We start from the raw sequence: 10,048 nt of genomic DNA, 5'->3' as shown, positions 1-10,048 counted from the left end.
TCTTCATTCAAAAATAGTAATGAGAGCACAACTTGCCTATCGCTTGTCCACGTGACTGGCATTGTCAGTAGAAATGCAGTCTACATTATGACCCAGCCCACAATAACGATGAATCACCTATCTACCTATGTACTGGAATGACAAGTTTCACAAAACAATGCCTTACTACGTACAATGCACTCTGATATTTTCTACTACATCCTTTTTGGTCTCTTTAAAAAATGCTGCTCATAACCTATGAAGTTTGGCTTTGGCCATTAGTTTTGAAGCCCCAGCCCCAGGTAGCTTTGACTGAGCGGATTATGCTGTACACCGGGGTTGAAACTATACCCTGCGGTGGGGGGTTTCTGGAACACATCAGGGCCCAGCATCTTGCAGAGAATATCGATGTCCTTCCTGTCTCAGGGCTGCTCCAGGCAGGCTTAGCCTGTGAACCCTGTGCTCCCAAACCACACCGGCTGAGGGGGCCAGACACGGGGTGTGCCGTCAGCTCCTGCAAGTCCCTCTGTCTTAATGAGCGGCTGGCATCCCCACCTATCACACAGAAGTTCAGCACAGCTCAGTGATTTGGACTCGGTGACAGAATAGAATTTGTTGTAATTTAGTTAGGGGGTGATTACAATTGCCTATCTGAAAAATGTGAATTTAATCAAGTGATGTTTTTGAGTCCAGCCCAGAAAAATGGACAGAAAAAGATGATAGTATGTTAAAATGCTAATAGAAGTCTCCCCACCCCAACTGTTACTCTTAGCTTCCTTTTGTCAGGCAGATAATCTGAGAATTTACTCGGAGAGCTGTTTCTTGGTTACTTTGAGAGGCAACAGTTGGCCTCCCGCAGGAGGGACCCCCCGCAGGAGGAGGGTGGGTCTCCTCCAAGGCTGGGCAGGCCTGGAAGCCTGTTAAATAGAAAAATAGTCTCTTGTCAGTATGTTATTAGACGGTGTTATGCTGAGAAAAATGAATGTGTTTAGTGTTAGATGTTCGTGTCCTTAAGTAAGAGATGTCCTTAAGGCTCGTGAGTGAGGAAATGGGAAATCTGGATCCCTCCCGGGTCAGGAAGCTTAAACCTGAGCGGGAGGGTTCCTCTCGCTGCGGCTCTGGGACTGGGGCAGGCGCGAGGTCTGTTTATTCACCGATATACGTCTAGAGCCTACAGGGGCTTGACACACTGTAGGTGACTGAAAAGTAGTCGTGGGACACACCAGTGCCAAGCGACATCCTGGAGAGGCCCCCTTCCTGGGAGGACTTGCAGTTGTTCCCGTACATGGCTGCATGGCTGCAAGAGCCAGCAAGCCCACTGTGATTCTCCTCAGACGGCATCAGCTTCTCAGTCACCAGCTTTGTGCATGCACTGCTTTGCCGAGTGGCAGTCAGCAGGGCGGGTGTTGGGGGGCTGCTGGGATTGATGGCCAGGGCAAGGGGCGAACATGTGCTCTGCCCCTTTCAGCCTGTGGTGTGGATTCTGCTATGGAATCCCCGGATACCTCCAACGAGGAGCACAGAAGACTGGTGAAACACTCAGCCCCTTGATGGCATGGCATTCAGCAGAGGCATCCCTTGGAGAAGGAAAGCGGGGTGCAGTCACACCTGGCATATGATAATGATGAGGTTTTGGAGAAATCCCAAAGAGATCTGCTCTCAGTTATACGGTTGTTTGGCTGGGCTTTACTTCTGGTAGGCCCTAAGTGCCTCTAGGCACCCGTTCATCTATTGCCTTAAATATAGAACACTTGCTAGAATTTCTTTTCTAGCATTTCCATTCCCTGACTTTTTTTTCCTCCCCCTAAAATCCTGGCTACACTTTCAGAAAATTAGACTTTATTTAAAGCCTTAACATGCTTAGTTCTTTATGTTGGTGGATGTTACAGTGTTTGGTGATTGGTTGAGATCTCTGTGTGCTTATGTCTGTAAGATCAATGACAGCTGCCTGAAGCAGAAGCTGCTGGGGGTCAGGGCCATGCTTTCTGCCTGAGAACTACATGAGGGTTAGCAGGTGTACTCAACAAAACAGACGTGAACAGTAAGATAGACAGAGTGACCTTGCCCATAAGGCAGCGTCACTATGATGCAGAGGAGGTTCATTTACTGCTAGAAATTACGTAATTACAGGGAATCTAAAATAAAAACATTTGGGGGCGCCTGGGTGGCTTAGTCGGTTAAGTGTCCGACTTTCGCTTAGGTCATGATCTCGCGGTTCGTGGGTTTGAGCCCCGCGTCGGGCTCTGTGCTGACTGCCAGCTCAGAGCCTGGAGCCTGTTTCAGTCTGTGACTCCCTCTCTCTCTGACCCTCCCCTGCTCTCGCTGTCTCTCTCTCTGTCTCTCCTAGAAATAAATAAAACATTTAAAAAAAATAATAAAATAAAATAAAATAAAAACATTTGTGTGATATTAGGATAAAACCAAGTATATTGTCTCAGTGGAAGAATACTTCAAATGTGTTTTCCTATTTTCTACAGATTTGGGAAATCAGTAATAAGATATAAGGCCTGTAAGAGTTTTAACAGTGTATTAACTTTATAGAGAATTTCAATGCCAAACTTAATAATAAAGTTAAAATGGAGTTTTCCCATGGCCATGGTTTGCCATGTTTTTAATCCATTGTTCCTCTAGCCATCCGCCTAAGTTATATGAGTAGCTTTTAATATTTAACAAACAAGAAAACTAGAAAAGGGAAGAGGAGTTTAGAATTCAAGATTATTACCTTGCATTTTTGGACAGTTCAAAACATTTCCTTTTGTGCAATCTTATTTAATCATCATAATAATCCTATAAGATGGTGCTCTTATTGACTACTATGAGTTCGGTTGAAGTAGAAAAAGGTTGAGGCTAGAATCTCAATATTGTCCTGCCTCTGTTCCTAGATATATATATGCTGAAGCCAAGTGAAGGCTAATTCAAAGACTCTGTTAGCACAAGGCTTTTGCCTCTGAATACCAGTGCATCCCCCGGGAGCCAGGCTGGACTGCTGGGATGGCTCCTTGTGACCGGGCAGAAACAGCACTGCCATAAGTAGGCCAAGGCTCTTTCTCGGTGTTTGCAGCAAGCTGCACTTAATTTTCAGCCTTCTGTTTTCCTGCTCTGAGTCCAAGGAGAGAATGGTCCAAGAAAATGGGAGATAAGCAAAAGAGAGGAAGAAGAGACTCCTTTTAAGTCTAGAGCAGGCCTGGCCCAGTTCACATTATCAGAGCAGAACAGCTCCAAGGATCCAAGCAGCCTGAGTAGCCTGAGACCCCGCTGAGTCTCTGGCCGTGAGGTTGCTATTGAAAGAGATCAGTACTCTTCAGAAAGTGAGACTTTCTTTACCACTCAACACTCGGCCCAGGGACAGGTCCTTGATTCATCCCTATCTGCCCTCATCCTCCTTGGCGAATAGATGGGAAGGGATAAAGGAAGAGAAAAGACGGTAGATAAGAGCCTCCTTATAAGGATATAATGATAAGAATCATTCCCGGATTATAGCTGACGATTCTAAGACTCAGAAGGTTAAGTGGCCTGTCCTCCATCATGCAGCCGGGCAGAGCTAGACCCAGTACAAGAACTGCATGCATTCAAGGCTTCTGTTTGATACGCAGTGCTGCACATTGTCCCACGCAGCACTTCCCACTGAGACTGCACACTCCCAGCGCACTATGCACACAGGCCCACTGCCACCCAGGAGCTGTGAAATACAGTGGAGGGAACTGTGATTAAAGTGTCTTCTACGCCAAGGAGTTAAAAAGCTCTGAAATACAAAGAAAGATTTTAAAAAATTTTAATGTTTATTTATTTTTGAGAGAGAGAGAGACAGACAGGCAGAGTGCGAGTAGGGGAGGGGCAGAGAGAGAGGGAGACAGAGAACCTGAAACAGGCTCCAGGCTCTGAGCTGTCGGCACAGAGTCCAACGCAGGGCTCCAACCCATGGACCATGAGATCATGACCTGAGTGGAAGTTGGACACTTAACCAACTGAGCCCCCCAGGTGCCCCTGAAATATGAAGAAAGATTTAAAGGAGCTAAATACATGGAACTGGGCTACTTGATGATTATGAGGGATGTAATAGCAGGCTACACATTTCTGAAGGCTGGAAACACCTGAAATGATGAGCTGTCTTGTGTGGAATATGATTAAGGGGTGAATAGCATGAAGTAGAAACATAAGTCGGATAATAGAATAACTAACAACTCTCTTTCCCTTTGTGTCGCTTCTGCAGGGCCGAGAGGAAGAAGCAAACTTCAGGGACCTGACACCTTTAGGAGTTATTTTTCCAAAATAAGCATCCATTGCTGTAGAATGACATAGAATAAATGAAGGTTTCAATCACATATGAATTTCCTAGCCCATTTTAAGTGCACGTTGCACAAATGCATCTTTCACATCTTCCCCTATGTCTGCTGTCAATGCTTTAATTCTTACTCCATTAAGTCTCACTGGGCGTGTTGCGGTGACCTCTAGCTACCTCTCTGCTTTCAAGATTCTCTAACCACTTTACCCTCCGCATAGGCCACGACATGACCTTTCTAAGCCACTTCCCAGAATAATACTTTAAAATCACATGACCTACCATTGAAGACTTTTATGAGTTAGCCCTCTTGATATTGCAAATAATAAAAAACTTGACTCAAGCTGCTTACATATTTACTTTTTAGGTTCATGCAACGGGAAGGTCCAGAGATGGAAGGACTGGCAACTGGATGGTTTAATCCTGAGGCTCAGTGATGTAATTCAGGACCGAGTTTCATTGTATCACCCTGCTGCACCTCCCAAAGTGCCAGCTTCCTCCTGTGCTGGTGGGGGCTGGCTCTGGGCTTCAAGAGGAAGCCAACACCTTGTAGGGCTGTGCTGACTGCTTTCAAAGAGAGAGAGAGAGAGTGCTATCTCAGGGTGCTGGGCAAGAATCCTGAGAGTCACTGGAATGGATAGGGTTAAGTCACAGGCCCACCCTTGAACCCATTCTTTGTGGCCAGGGGAATGGAATATGTTGTTTGGCTTAAGTAAATTAGGGACTACCCTGCACATGGGTACTGGGGAAACCCCACTTGAAGTACTTGGGTTGAATAGGGATGAGAGAATCCAGAACAAATGAGGGACTGAAACAGTAAGGATTGATGAACCATTAGAGACCCTCCATGACTGAGCTGCCCACCCCCTATCCAGTCTCAGTTCCCACCATAGACACCTCCTCTGTATACCCTATACTCAGCCATGAGGGACTATTTGTTCTCAGAATATACCCTGCAATACCCACCTCTAAGTCTTCACCCATGCCCTTCTCCAATCTGGAATATATACCTCCTACCCCCAGTATGTTGCAGACCTACTCATCACTGAACATCTACTTTAAAACCCATTCTTCCATGATGCATTTCCAGATTCCCAACTAAATAAACATTCCCTTTCTCTATTCTCCAGTTCACCTTCTTCACATTACCAGCTGTGTGATTCTGGGCAACTTACCTGACCTGTTTGAGCTTCAGCTCTCTCCTATGTAAAGTGTGGATAACATGAATGCATATGTCAAGAGTTGTGCAGATTAAACAAGTGAGTATATGCCAGCTCTTAGAACACTGCTTGACTCCTCAGGATGGACTATTATTTTTATTGTTGCATTTTATATACCAGTGGTATATAAGTATATACCATGAGTCTGTGGTAGCCTGACTTTGAGTTTTTCTTTTCAATAGATTGTGAATTGCTGGAATGCACACTAAAACATATTTGACATTTAATTTTCCTTGATTCACTTAAATATTTTTGAGCTCCACGATGTGTCAGATGGTGGGATATGAAGAGCAGGACGTGCTCCGTATCTGCCCTTCTAAGACCTAGCATGTTACCAGCATGGGGAAGGCACTCACCAAGTGTTTGTAGAGTTGGACTGAAATTAGCACCGACAGAAATAACCATGTTTCCTGGCTAGGTGGCCTCGGTGTATATGAGTGAACAAGTGAAGTTGGATGGTAATGGCTGGTCCAGGTCCAAAAGCTGATGAGAACCGTACCCTGGACTAACTGAGGATGTTGTTGTCTGAGTCATCTGCCAAGGCAGCAGACAGACTGGGCAAAGGACATACCACAGATAAGGATTTGAGTGCAGTGACAGGGTCACAGGTAGGTGATCTTGACATCCACTCAGTTTAAGGCCCACAGGGTCAGAGGAACCCAGAATGGAGGGGTGCTTCCTGTTATGCCTCTTGGAATGGGTTGAGGCATGGCAGCATTCCAAGCTCACCCTAGGACAAGATGAGGAAATTCTTGATGTGCCTGCTAGAGCCTCAGCCCTTCACATTCTTTTTCTTATTTTGTCTTCAGGCCTATTCACACGAACCAAGGCATTTTGATAAAAGGAGGCTTTGAAGTAATTCAGATGAGATGTCAAAGGTGGCCTGAACAGGATCATCATTAGAAATGGGGATGGAGGAGAGGCATGTGCATTTTAAAAGATTTAGGAAGGAGAATGGACCGGACTTGATGCTTGTTTGGATGTGCAAAATAGATCAGTGAGGACAATTTCCGTCACAAATAATCGACACCCTTCCTCACAGTGGGCAAAAACAAAGGAAATGTATTCTCTCAAATAACAGAAGACTTAAGGTTAGGATCTGCTGTGGGGTTTGAGTGTATCAGCCCAACATTCCTTGCCTTTCTATTCTGCCTTCTTCAGCATTGACTTCATCCTAAAGCTGGTTTCCTATCACATCCATAGAGGGCCACTCCCAGTGATGTGTTTTTGTTCATATGGGATGGGAGGGAGAAACTGGCCTCTCTTTCTGAGAAGTCTGAAGGAAGCTTCTTCTGTTTCTTTGGCCTAGATTGACTTAGACCAGCCCACCCCCAAACCAATCAATCACTAGCATGGGGGATACGATTACCACGATGGACTTACAATCATGGGGCATGAGGTGGAGGAGGTCAGGTGGAGTGGCTGTTGGGGTGCCAACCACGAGGTCCAAGAGCTGAGGCAACTAGGTGATGGTAGTGTCATTTACTGATTAAAGGATCTGGGAACAAGAATTGGTTTGGGGAGAAAATGATGAACTTATTTTTAGGCTTACATCCTCATATTTGTTTTCATGTCATACAAGAGTCCAAAGGATACTTGGATGACTGGAGAATTTCTGAGGACCCATCCTTAGCTAAGGAGAGTAGGGGCCCAAGATGCACTCTTTTAGGAGCCTTCTTCCATTGCCAGCCCAGACTCCATCCTCGCTGTGAAAGAAATGGTCTTGCCCCACTGTGGCCAAACCATGTGTGAACATCTTTCTGCTTCCAAACAAGTGCTCACCTAATTGTTCCTCACTAAATCATCTCAGTGTTGTGCCCAAAACTCATGTGAGATGGCGCGTGCATGAAATGTTTGTGACATTTGTTGTCACCTGGTAATTTTGGGTTTGCTGATTAATCTTTAATTGGCTTTTTCACTTCCCAAATACGGCTTCTGCAAGTATTATGCTACCATAAGGAGGTAGGAATGTACTGCAGACATTTGCTCCAAATGCAAGGTCTAGCCTATGGTGTGTTTGGAATTAACAATTAAGTAGTAAAGCAAAACTCGAGTGAGAGCTTGAGAAGTAGCATAGTGTAGCGGTTAGGAATGTAGATGATAAAGTCGACTGTCTGGGTTCAGGTCCCAGCTGTCCACTACAGGCTGTGAGACCCAATCAGTATTACTCTGCGCTTCAGTTTCCTTATCTGCAAACTTGGGATGATTATGACAATACTAATAGAATCTATCCCACAGGCTTGTGAATAAGTCAATTAGATGTGAAATGCTTAGAAAAGCACTTGGCATGCAGGAAATGCTCTTTACTTGGTTGTTGATTATTATTTTATATATATATTTTTCTTTTTAAAATGTTATACTTTTCTTCCTTTTATCAACATATTCTAAACCCAACTGTACACTCAAGTTTTGATTGAATGTTTCTTTGTGGCACAGCCTGGGTAACTTGATATGGAATCAAAAGCCCCTCCCAGCTGACCTTAGGGCAGCTCAGTGCCAAAGCTGTGGTCTCAGGGTCTCGAGATGGACTTGGCTCCATCTCGGCCACAGGTGGTCTATTACCTTGTTTAACTGATTACAGCCAATTAAAGGGAAGGGCTTAATTTGCCTTTCTAGCACTTATAATCAGCTAAAATGTCCAACATCGCTTCCTGATGCTTCCTCTTTCCCACACAAGAAAAGGATATTCAAATGGAGGAATTTTCAAAGTCTAAGTTTGTCTGGAGGATTATTTCTCCTTCTCTTTGGTTTTTGACACATTATAAAGCAGTTATGTGATAATCTATTACAGCTTTCAGCTAAAGGCAAATCATGTCTTTTAAAGTCGAAGGAATCATAGAAAACTTTGCAGAAAAATTAGAGAGAGAATTTATATAGATTGCTTTATATAATTATAAAAGAATATAGGCTTAATATGGAAATTTGGAAAATACTGAAAAGTATATGGAAAAAATCGCCAATGGCCCCAACCCGATAGCTACTATCAACATTTTAGTCTATTTTCTTCCAGGCTTTTTATTCTATATACAGATTATGTTTGACATAATTGTGATCAAAGCATAGATACAATTTTGTGTTCTGAATTTTGTTTCACTTACCTTTATAAATATTTCCCATGTGATGGTAAATTTTTTGTAAAAATTTATAGCAGTGGTATGGTATTTCACTATGTTTGTTTTTCTATTATTGAAAAATTAGTTTAAAAATTATAGCTAATATTTTCATGTTGTCTTACAATATTTTTGGTTTCTTATTTGTGACTGATTTTAGGCAGTAGAATATGTAGGTCATGGGCATAAACATTTTTAAGGCCCTTGATCATATTGTCTATTCCAATTTTTTTAATGTTTATTAATTTTTGAGAGAGCAAGAGACAGACCATGAATGGGGGAGGAGCAGAGAGAGGGAGACACAGAATCTGAAGGAGGCTCCAGGGTCTCAGCTGTCAGCACAGAGCCCAACAAGGGGCTTGAACTCATGAGCCATGAGACCATGACCTGGGCCAAAGTCAGATGCTTGACTGACTGAGCCACCCAGAAGCCCCTCATATTGTCTATTCTAAAATGTCTGTTCCAGGGGCACCTGGGTGGCTCAGTCAGTTAAGTGTCCAACTTTGGCTCTGGTCATGATCTTGCAGTTTGTGGTTGGAGCCTGGCATCGGGCTCTGTGCTGACAGCTCAGAGCTTGGAGCCTGCTTCAGATTCTGTGTCCCCCTCTCTCTCTCTGCCCGTCCCTTGCTCATGCTCTCTCTCTCTCTCTCTCACAAATAAATAAACATTAAAAAACACTTAAAATGTCTTTTTCAACTTAACCTTCCCACCAAGAATGGGTGGAAATGCACTAGCAGGAGGTAAAAGGGTTTTATCTTATTGCTGTCTAAAGGTAGCTAGCAGGGCTGCTGTGTCTTTCCCTCCCGAGTTCCTTTTAAAAAATTACTGTGATTTAAAAACAAAATGTATCACAGTCTGTTCATATTGTTAAGAAAAAGATCTCTAGAAATTTTTCATCTTGCAGATCTGAAACTCTAGACCCACTAAAGACAGCTTCCCTTTTCTCCCTCCCCCAACAACCTCCAGCAATCATCATCTCCTTTCCGCTTCTATGAATTTTATACTTTAGATGCCTCACACCGCTGGGATCATACAGTCTCCAAAGTCCCTTGTGGAGCAGCATATCTAGAAACTACTTGTGGAGAACTCGTCACTGAGTATGGCCTCTGTGCGTGAGAGACAAAGCACGCTGACTTCTGGTTCCTTTTTGCTGCCTCGTCCACTCCAACCCCACCCTATCCCCTTTGCGCTCCATAGTCGTACAACCATATGCCTCTTGGATGTCACTACTTGGACTACAGTCACTTCTAACACAACTTGGCCAAAGCCAAACTCATCATCTCATTCCATTTCAAGCCTGTTCTCTGACCTCCAAGTTGCCTGTCTCCAGGAACCCGGCCATCATTCATCCAGGCGTACAAGATAGAAGCTCGGGAGTTGTGTCGGACTCCTGCGAGGTGCTTAGGGCAAAGTAACACTGGTCTCCATGTTCTGTCAATTCCACCTTCTAAATATGTTTT

The sequence above is a fragment of the Crocuta crocuta genome, unplaced genomic scaffold (genome assembly GCF_008692635.1).
Source record: "Crocuta crocuta isolate KB4526 unplaced genomic scaffold, BGI_CrCroc_1.0 scaffold81, whole genome shotgun sequence".
Classification (NCBI taxonomy): Eukaryota; Metazoa; Chordata; class Mammalia; order Carnivora; family Hyaenidae; genus Crocuta; species Crocuta crocuta.
This window is presented reverse-complemented; position numbering follows the sequence as displayed.